The sequence below is a fragment of the Lotus japonicus genome, chromosome 4 (assembly GCF_012489685.1).
Source record: "Lotus japonicus ecotype B-129 chromosome 4, LjGifu_v1.2".
Lineage (NCBI taxonomy): Eukaryota > Viridiplantae > Streptophyta > Magnoliopsida > Fabales > Fabaceae > Lotus > Lotus japonicus.
The window spans coordinates 82,371,645-82,382,029 of record NC_080044.1 but is presented as its reverse complement, the minus strand read 5'-3'; positions in this window follow the sequence as shown (position 1 = coordinate 82,382,029).

The window sequence follows — 10,385 nt, the reverse complement described above, 5'->3', positions numbered from 1 at the left end:
AATTTAAATTGAATTACCGGTACGGGGCTTGAGAAGTAAGGGGAAGCACATAAGAAGTTGGGTCTCTAAACCAACTCTAGCTAAGCATCCACTGGGAGCTACCGAATGGTTCATTATATTGGTCTCAACTGTCAAATATCTTACTTGGAGCTTTATTTCTTGGTCACTGGTTGGCTTGGATAATTGGATAAGTTGAAAATGTTAATTGTCCCTCTCTGCTGCTTTGTTCCTGTTTCAACTCAGTTTTCTTTCATCTCTTCCTTGATTTCATTATTTTCTTTTTCCACAAAATTTCCACCCAATTAACTATGTCAATTAATCTGTGATTCTGTTTGATAGTTGCAACATACATTCATCCATACATAAAGAAGGGGCTTTAATTTTAAGATATGTATAGTTTTTGTTTCAACTTTCAATGGTGTTGGTATATTTTATATGATGGAATTAGAAGAAGCATAAGATGAAGATTGGGATACTAGTCAATACTGGCCACACCCTCAACATATGGTCTAGTTCCGCCCCTCCAAATGTTATGGTCTAGTTCCGCCACTGAAGTCAGGTGATTCCTTCTCGTTTGTTCTGCTCTGCATGTGAAGTGTATTGTATCATTTCCAGATCAATAACGAGAAGAATATTTTAATGTAATCAAGCTAAGCTAGCGTTAAGAGCTTGTTTCTCAATACTTCTTTCTGTACAAAACATCATGTTCTTTCTGATTTATATCGTGATTCCTTCCATTCCATATTTGTCTATATAACTTAATTCACTTTTTATAATTTAAAATTTCAACCAATTTTTAAGTTATGTCATTCTCATATGATACATTTGTAGCCTAGAAAAGGAAAAACAAGAAATTAAGGGTGCGCAACAGGCAAAGCAGTGACCAAGAAACAACAGTTTCAATCTAACTCTTCTCCTCTTTCTTTTTTTGGGTGGTTTTTTTCTGGATCTGTACACGGTTTGAAAAGGTTGCATGAATTTGAAGCCCGAATGAACCCATCTGGCTAACCCGATCAAACATTCTCTTTCCGGTCCGAACCGAACCGTTGCTTGACTATTACGTCTTAAAGTATATTGCTCCGCCCAATTATCTCAAAACCTGAGTCGTGGAGTGAGTGAAGATTGTGAGAGAGGAAGAGCGATTTTGTCATGGAGAGGTGGAAATGAAACATGGTATCTCTCTCTTGTCTTGTGCTGCTCTTACTTTTCACAGAGATTGTTACCTTGTGGTCCCTAATGCTCTTTTTGTTGTTTTCTTAATTTCATTTATTGTTTTAGACCTTTTAGTTTATAATAATAATAATAATATAGCAACTAAATTTGACAAATTAATTAAACTGTACAACTTTATTTTACATGCTTTCAAATATAGTACAAGTGTTTATTTGTCTGACGTGAGGTATCAATGAAGAGTAGCTTTCAACATTTTTTTATGGCTTAATACATCAGAAGGCCCCTGAAATTGTAAAGGGAATCAGTTCCAGGGTCTGTAAAATTTTCGCATCAAATTAGGTCCCTAAGAAATTTTTTTTAATTCAATTAAGGCCAAATCTCAATTTTGTCCTAGTCATCAGTGACACCTGACTTTTATAATTTTTTTTTAATTAAAAAATATTAAAAAAAAAATTTAATTCCAAGTCAACAAAATAATCAGAAAAAAATTTTAAAAAACTTAATAAAAACCTAATCTAATAATCCTAAACTAAACAACCTAACAATCTAATAAACCTAATTTAAAAATCTAATCTTCAACACCATCATCTTCATCATTCTCATCTTCAACACCCAACACCTTCATCTTCTAAACCCAGCAACATCCACCCCACCTGCAACCTCAACATCCACCTCTAACACCATCCCCAAACCTCAACCTCAACCTCCAACCCCCACCCCCAAACGGCCAAACCAAAACTCCACCCAACCCCCAACTCCACCTGCAACCGAAACTCCATCCCCACCCCACCTGCAACTGAAACCTCCACCCCCACCCCCACCCGAAACCAAAACCCCAAATCCCCAAATCCACCACCAGGCGATGCAAGGAGAAGGAGTGATCGAGAGAGAGAAAGAAAATCCCAACCTCCATGAGTCCCAAAACCCCGATTTGGATCTGACGAAGGAAGGACAGACAGATCTGGATCGAAGAAGGAAGGTTCGACCTCCTCACTCTCGATGACTCTCGAATCAGATCGCCGTCAGAGTATGTTGGAGCGGCGTTGGAGAAAAGGGAGTGGGAAAGCAAACGTCGATGATGTCGGCGTAACAGGAGCGAGGGTGGGAGTAGTTGGTTCAGGGTTGGAGGCCCAGTTGAAGATGAAGATGGCATGGTGTGGGTTGCTGTGAATCACAGAGGAAATTGCTCGCTGTCTCGACCCTGAATCTGGCCCTCTGCACGGCGTACGTCGAGGATGGTCGTATTTCAGGGAGAGTGAGGGAGTCTGAAGAAGAGGATGAGGATGAGGATGAGGTGGAGGGTTGAATCTGGGTTCAGGCAAGATGTTGGTTGGCTGATTCTTTTTGCCAACCCTTCACTGGAAAAGTTTGAAGAAGAATTCTGGGTTTCTTTAAGTTTATGGGTTTTGGTTGTGGGTTGGTGATGAGGTTCTGGGTTTATAGTTCTTGAATGTGATATAAAGGAATGGTAGTAAAAAAGTTCGATTAAGGTGCTGATGTTATGAAATAAATGGGGAATGAATTGTGAAATTAGGAATTACGTTGTGTGAGGGAGGAGTTGGTGGAAAGTGAAGGATGAAGGAATGAATTTACTGGGTTTGGAGTGGATTGGATTAGAAGCTAGAATACAATTATACTGGGTTTAATTAGAAATTAAAGGGTAACCTACAGATCTGGAGATGAAGAATGGATGATGAATAAGATGGGTGAAGGATTTAATTAGGAATTTGTTTATTACTGATTTAATTTAATTTAGTAATTAAAGTTTTTTTGTATTAGAGGATGAAGATACAGATTAAGATTAGATTAGGTTTTTTTAATTAGATTTAGGTTTTTATTTACATTAGAGATTTTATTAAGTTTTTATTTTTTTATTTATGCTTAAATATATGAGTTGGATTTAAAAATTAAGTTTTAGAATTTTTCAATTAAAAAAAATTTAAAATGCCACGTGGAAAAGCTGAGTAGGCTAAAATTGAAGCCACTTCAGCATCAGACACATTTTGGCCTTAATTGAATTAAAAAAAATTTCTTAGGGACCCAATTTGATGCAAAAATTTTACAGGCCCTGGAACTGATTCCCTTTACAATTTCAGGGGCCTTCTGATGTATTAAGCCTTTTTTTATTTTAATTTTTAATTGGGGGATGGATGGTGTCATGCTATGAAACCAATTAAATATAGAATCTGAGTAATCTTGAAGATGAAACAGTCTAATAAAATAATACATGCGGTCATGCACATGCTATTTGATGGTGACAAAATATATATATATATATATCAAACGGTTAACATTTGAAAAAAATAGAGAAAAATATGAATGTCAAACATATATACATTGTATGTAGGGTCGGCAACGGCCCCGTGGGTGTGGGTTTAGTCATTCCCACACTCAAATTCGAACATAACACCCAAATTCGAATCCAAACTCAAACAGTCAAACCCAATGTGAGTGTAAAAGTTAAATTCAAACTCAAACTCAAACGCAAAACCCAATGTGAGCACCGAACTCGCAAAAAGTTTCAAAAATTAGACCCGGAAACAACTTGTGCATAAGAGAACAACATGAACATAAGCAGATTAAACTTCATCATCTTTCAAATACAAAGGAAAAATATAGTTCATGAACATAAGCTTATATACAACATAATTCATAAATTTATAAACATCGCAATTCTAAATGTCTAATTAAAAAAAAAACCCTACTTGTCCCCGTATGATAGCTCAAGTGGTAGGAGCTGGAGGACATATGGGTTGGGTAGGGGAGGTCTAGGAATCGATTCCTAGCTGACGCAATTTATCTTTCCGATGTACCAAAAAAAAAAAGAAAACCATACTTATTAGTAACTTTAATAATATATATAAGGGCTGGTAATTACATGCATAAGGCTTCGGGTTTGGGTTTGGGTGCGAGTTTAATCAATCTCACACCTGAACCTTGTACCGTTATGGACTTTGGACCGGATGGTCAAGTCCCTACCGGAAGGCTAGGCTGCCCTCTGAAGTTTGGGCTGGACATGTGAGGTCTGGGCTTACATGCTAGATGACTAATGAAGAGGCACACTCTATTACGAAGGCATCCAACCGTTGATGAGGAAGCAACCCGACCGTTGATCACGCGCTTGGTCAAGGGTCATGATTGTCGCTGACCAACACAGCCTGACACCAAGTCAGTCGACCAGGTGATGAAGGGATTCCTTGATGGACGTGATTGATCCACAAGTCAATCGACACAGTAGAGATTACGCCCCATCAGCGGGGATGGTTGGTCAATTGTAATAAATATATCGGTTAGGGTTCAGAGGTCGACCTGCTATAAAAGGAAGACCTCCTCCTTCTATGTAAATCATCTTTTACACACTAAAATAACACTCTAAGTATTTTGCTCATTTGTCTAGAACTTAGGGTTTATATCAGAACAAACCCAAATAAGTTTTATAATTCGGGTGAAACCCAAATCCAACTCACACCCAAAAAAAAATGAGTTTCGCGTGTAATTTCGGGTTGGGTTTGGGTCGGGCTCTGCGGGTGTGGTTTTTTTGTCATTTCTAATTATATGTCAACACAGGCGCGTGGTAGGAGGTTGATGCGCGAGTAGGGTGGGAAGGAAAGGATAGCACGTGGATAAGGAAGAGGATGATTCGAATAATAAAAAATAAAAAATATCACTGTCGAATAAGAGTTTGTTGTGGTTGTGAAAAGTGTCCGTTTTTCTCGGAATAGTGGAGGTTCCTTCGCAATCATTATTTTTTTTCCCTGATGGTTACATTAAGCTAAGAGCATCTCCAATGCATAGTTGCTAGTTGGGTTGCTTAAAAACTATTTCGGTGGGTCCAGACTGACACATAGGATTTAAGCAACCCAAGCAAAATTCGCTCCAACCACGGTTGCTTAATTTACTTTTAGTTGGGTCCCATTATACCTCTTATATTTATATTATTTCAAGGTAATGGCACTATACAAGTACATGAATGAAAGAGAAAATATGATTTTTTAGTCAAAAAGTAAGGAGAGAGAAAATAAGCAATCGTTGCTTAAATAAGCAGTCGTTGCTTAAATTTAAGCAACCCAGCTGCCACGTCATGTTGCACTGGGCTACCCAAATGGACATTTTTTAAATACCTTCACATATAGTTACGGTTGATACTAGTAATTTAATTTGACCCTTGGATTTATCAATTGGCTATCAATCAATTGAAATGGAAAAAGGGACCGTCACTTTGCTATGTCAATAAAATTAGATCAAGATAAAATAGCATATTTATTTTAAGTTTATATTTATTTGAATATATTAAAATTTGAAACTTATTTGAATACGTTTTTTTTTTGTTACCTAAGGAATGAATGACTTATTTATTTGAATACGTTAAAATAAAATTTATGCATAAATAATATATTTTTTTATTCGAACTTATCTTTATTTATGGGTCTCTAATATGCACCACTTTTAGAGTGGTGCAATTTTACACCACTTACTTTGACCGGTTATAACAGGTCAACACATTATTTTTTTTGAAAAAAATATCATTAAAAATTTGTTATATATTAAATTTCTTTAAAAAAAAGATGGGTTGACCTATTATAGCAGGTTAAAAATAGTTGTGTAAAATTGCACCACTCTAAAAGTGGTGTATATTAGAGGTCACCTTATTTATGTGGTAAATTTTTCTTTATTGAACGGTCCCTTTTTTTATTTCCATCAAAATGCCTAATTGATTGATGGCCAATTGATAAATTCAATCCAAGGGTGCAAAGGAAGCAGGGAGGAGGGTCATGTGGGTGGTCCCCACCTGCAACCAACTTCCATTGTATTTTTATTTTTTATTTTTTTTAGGTGCTTGCTATAGTACCTTAAGTCAGCTTAAGCGTGGTATCCAAAATGAGTTCGTTCGATAATAAAGACTTAATATACCGATTCAAAGTTGGATTTTATTCTATCGTATTAATGCAGCATTACATTTTTAGGAACGTGAGATTTGCAAGTTATGTTTTCTGAGTTTTATTCATCTATCAACTATGGTCATTTTACGCGCATCTTCATCATTCGTTTCCACCACTCATTCATTTTTCATTAAAATATGAATTTCATAAGATAAAGTTAATTGATAAGTAAAGTCAAATCTAAAGATGTAGTATTTACCTTGAATAACATGATAATAATCTATTAAATTACTCAATACGGGTATCATACCCAAAAAAATTCAGGGTACCACAGAATTTACCTTTTTCTAACAGCAAATTTGTAACATCCTGACTTGACGACTGGCCTCACGGTAACAACACGAGTCTTTTCAGCGCGCTTTGTCCTCACTCGCGCGCTTCCTGAGAAAACTTCCCAGGAGGTCACCCATCATAGTATTGCTCCAAGGCTAGCACACTTAACCATGGAGTTCTTATGAGTTGGGCTCCCGAAAACTAGTTATTGTAACATCCTGACTTGACGACTGGCCTCACGGTAACAACACGAGTCTTTTCAGCGCGCTTTGTCCTCACTCGCGCGCTTCCCGAGAAAATTTCCCAGGAGGTCACCCATCATAATATTGCTCCAAGGCTAGCACACTTAATCATGGAGTTCTTATGAGTTGGGCTCCCGAAAAGAAGTTGCAACTTATTGTTATGGGTGGTACAATCAAATCATATATGCCCTCCTCAACTATATAGTCCATCCCTACACATTCTCGGAATACCTCTAGTTCGGGTGTGAGATCGGTTCATTCATGTGCTCCTCCGCCTAGAAGCCTGCCAGGAGTCGCTCCTTGTCCGTGTGATCGAGGTCGTACCCGATACAAATAATTAATTTAGAAAACTGTAGTAACTAGGAAGTGACTCCTAGGTCGTTTCCCATGGATTATCGTTTCAACAAAGACTCAATATTAAAAACGCACAAACGCACACACTCAAAGGGGGGTTTTGTGATTCAGTTTCAAGGACTAGCAGAAAGTAAAACAGATTAATAAAATCAAGTAAAGACGGACGAATCCCTTTGTTCAGTATATCGCTGCTCAATCACGGGTATCTAAAGATCAATTCTTATTATTAGTTTCCTAGTTCATGAGAATTAATTAACTAAGCGATAACTAATTCACAGATTCCTAAACTAAGCGATTAAGAATCGTTTACGCCCTAATATGAACTAAGCGAACATACATCATCTTCTATTTATATTCATAAGGAATTAAGCAAACCTAAGCCAGAAGTAGAGATGAAGAAAACTAATCAGGCGAATTCTATTAAGCACTATACCTCAAGAGCGCGATATACTTTGTAAAGTAATTCGTTCGAAGGGAATTAGCCTTCCATGGATGGGGCGAATTCAGCAATTAATTTGGAGGAAGCAGGGAATAAAAGCATAAACCCTAGCAGAGCTCTAATAATTACTGAAAAACGAAATTATATTAAATAATAGCAGAAGGCAAAAGGTAATTGTTTCTCTTAGCACAAACCCTTAAATAAGAGCTGAGATCACAAATCCTAATCAAAATCAAATCCTAAAAGATAACAACAAATCCTAAAGATAGAGTTTTAAAATAACAACCTAAATAAGTTTGAATCCTAAAGATATCAAACTTAATTTATTCCGAAATTAAATCATAATATTTCCTAAAATACAATCTTCACTCCAGCACAATTAAATCTTCATTCCGCAAATCTCCAAAATGCCCTTGATGTCAAATAAGACATGAAAATAAGAATAAACGTAATTAGACCAAATAATATAAATCATTGTCAAGCAAGGTCAATTAATTACGAATAATCATTAATAATGGCAAATTAAGGCTATGTAAAATGGGTAAAATATTGCTCATCACCGTGACTCACTGCACCGGCGATCACTCCCCGCCCTCGTCAGCCCCTGGCGTCACAGGCAATTGTAACATCCTGACTTGACGACTGGCCTCACGGTAACAACACGAGTCTTTTCAGCGCGCTTTGTCCTCACTCGCGCGCTTCCCGGGAAAACTTCCCAGGAGGTCACCCATCATAATATTGCTCCAAGGCTAGCACACTTAACCATGGAGTTATTATGAGTTGGGCTCCCGAAAAAAGTTGCAACTTGTTGTTATAGGTAGTAAAATCAAATCATATACGCCCTCCTCAACTGTATAGTCCATCCCTACACACTCTCGAAATACCTCTAGTTCGGGTGTGAGATCGGTTCATTCATGTGCCCCTCCGCCTAGAAGTCTTCCAGGAGCCGCTCCTTGTCCGTGCCTCACTGCACCGGCGATCACTCCCCGCCCTCATCAGCCCCGGGCGTCACAGGCCCACCAACTTCCGCTTGGTTCGTCCCCGAACCACACCGTACTGTGAGAGGTCAGCTCTGATACCAATTGTAACATCCTGACTTCGCTGAAAAGACTCGTGTTGTTACCGTGAGGCCAGTCGTCAAGTCAGGATGTTACAATGCCTGTGACGCCCGGGGCTGACGAGGGCGGGGAGTGATCGCCGGTGCAGTGAGGCACGGACAAGGAGCGGCTCCTGGCAGGCTTCTAGGCGGAGGGGCACATGAATGAACCGATCTCACACCCGAACTAGAGGTATTCCGAGATTGTGTAGGGATGGACTATACAGTTGAGGAGGGCATATATGATTTGATTGTACTACCCATAACAACAAGTTGCAACTTCTTTTCGGGAGCCCAACTCATAAGAACTCCATGGTTAAGTGTGCTAGCCTTGGAGCAATATTATGATGGGTGACCTCCTGGGAAGTTTTCTCGGGAAGCGTGCGAGTGAGGACAAAGCGCGCTGAAAAGACTCGTGTTGGTACCGTGAGGCCAGTCGTCAAGTCAGGATGTTACAAAATTACCAACACGCATTCGGCATTCTTCCCTCGCTTTCTTTCTCTATATAGAACTATTCATTTTCCTTCTACTACTCACACTGACACATCACAGAGAAAACCTTCTTCTTCTCTTCTTCTGTCATCAATCAATCAATCATGGCCGCCATTAAATTTTACCAAAAAACCTACTTCTGCTCTTCTGTCATGCTTCTGATTGTGGTCATAGGTCTGAGTTCGTTGTACTGAGTACTCCATGTGAAAGCTGCTACCCTCAAATCAGCCTACACCATCAATGTTGTCGTCACCCTCGTCGTCTCTGCATTTTTGGTCTGGATCTCTTTGCTTTGGAGTAGATGCGCTGAGTTTAAGACTATGTTCAACAAACCTGCTTGGAAAATTATCGGTAAGCTGTACATCTTTGGTCTAACCTACTTTTTTAAAGTGAGCACTGGTTATCTGTCTCTCCCACCTCCAGTAAGGGCATCATCTCCATTCCCACATAAACCAACAAATTGGGAATCTGATGCCTTGGATGAAGCTGTGATGGCATTTTTGTTCTTTTATGTTCCCACTAAAATTAAATATTGTATTGATAAATCATAAATTCAATCCAAGGGTGCAAAGGAAGCAGGAGCAGGGTCACGTGGGTGGTCCCCACCCGCAACCAACTTACATTGTATTTTTATTTTTATTTTTTATTTATTTTTAACAGCAAATTACCGACACGCATTCGACATTCTCCCCTCGCTTTCTTTCTCTATATAGAGGAACTATTCATTTTCCTTGTGTCTTGTACTCACACTGACACATCACAGAGAAAACCTTCTTCTGTCATCAATCAATCATGGCCACCATTAAATTTTACCAAAAAAATCTTTTTCTGCTCTTCTGTCATGCTTCTGATTGTGGTCATAGGTATGGGTTCGTTGTACCAACTACTCAATGTGAAAGCTGCTACCCTCAAATCAGCCTACACCATCAATGTTGTCGTCACCCTCGTTGCATTTTTTGTCTGGATCTCTTTGTTTTGGAGTAGATGCGCTGAGTTTAAGACTATGTTCAACAAACCTGCTTGGAAAATTATCGGTAAGCTGTACATCTTTGGTCTAACCTACTTTTTCAATGTGAACACTCGTTATCTGTCTCTCCCACCTCCAGTAAGGGCATCATCTCCATTCCCACATAAGCCAACAAATTGGGAATCTGATGCCTTGGATGAAGCTGAAATATGTCCTTCTACAAACGGTCCAAGCCCTCATAACTTAATATCAACACATTAAAAATATCAACATTGGGAAGCACTTTCAACTTTTCCAACTCATCTTCCCATGTTTTCATCTCTTGACCACAAAGCAGTGAGCCTAAAACTTTGAGAGCTAATGGAACCCCTTGAGCATATTGTAATACCTTTTCTACCAAGTCTGCATA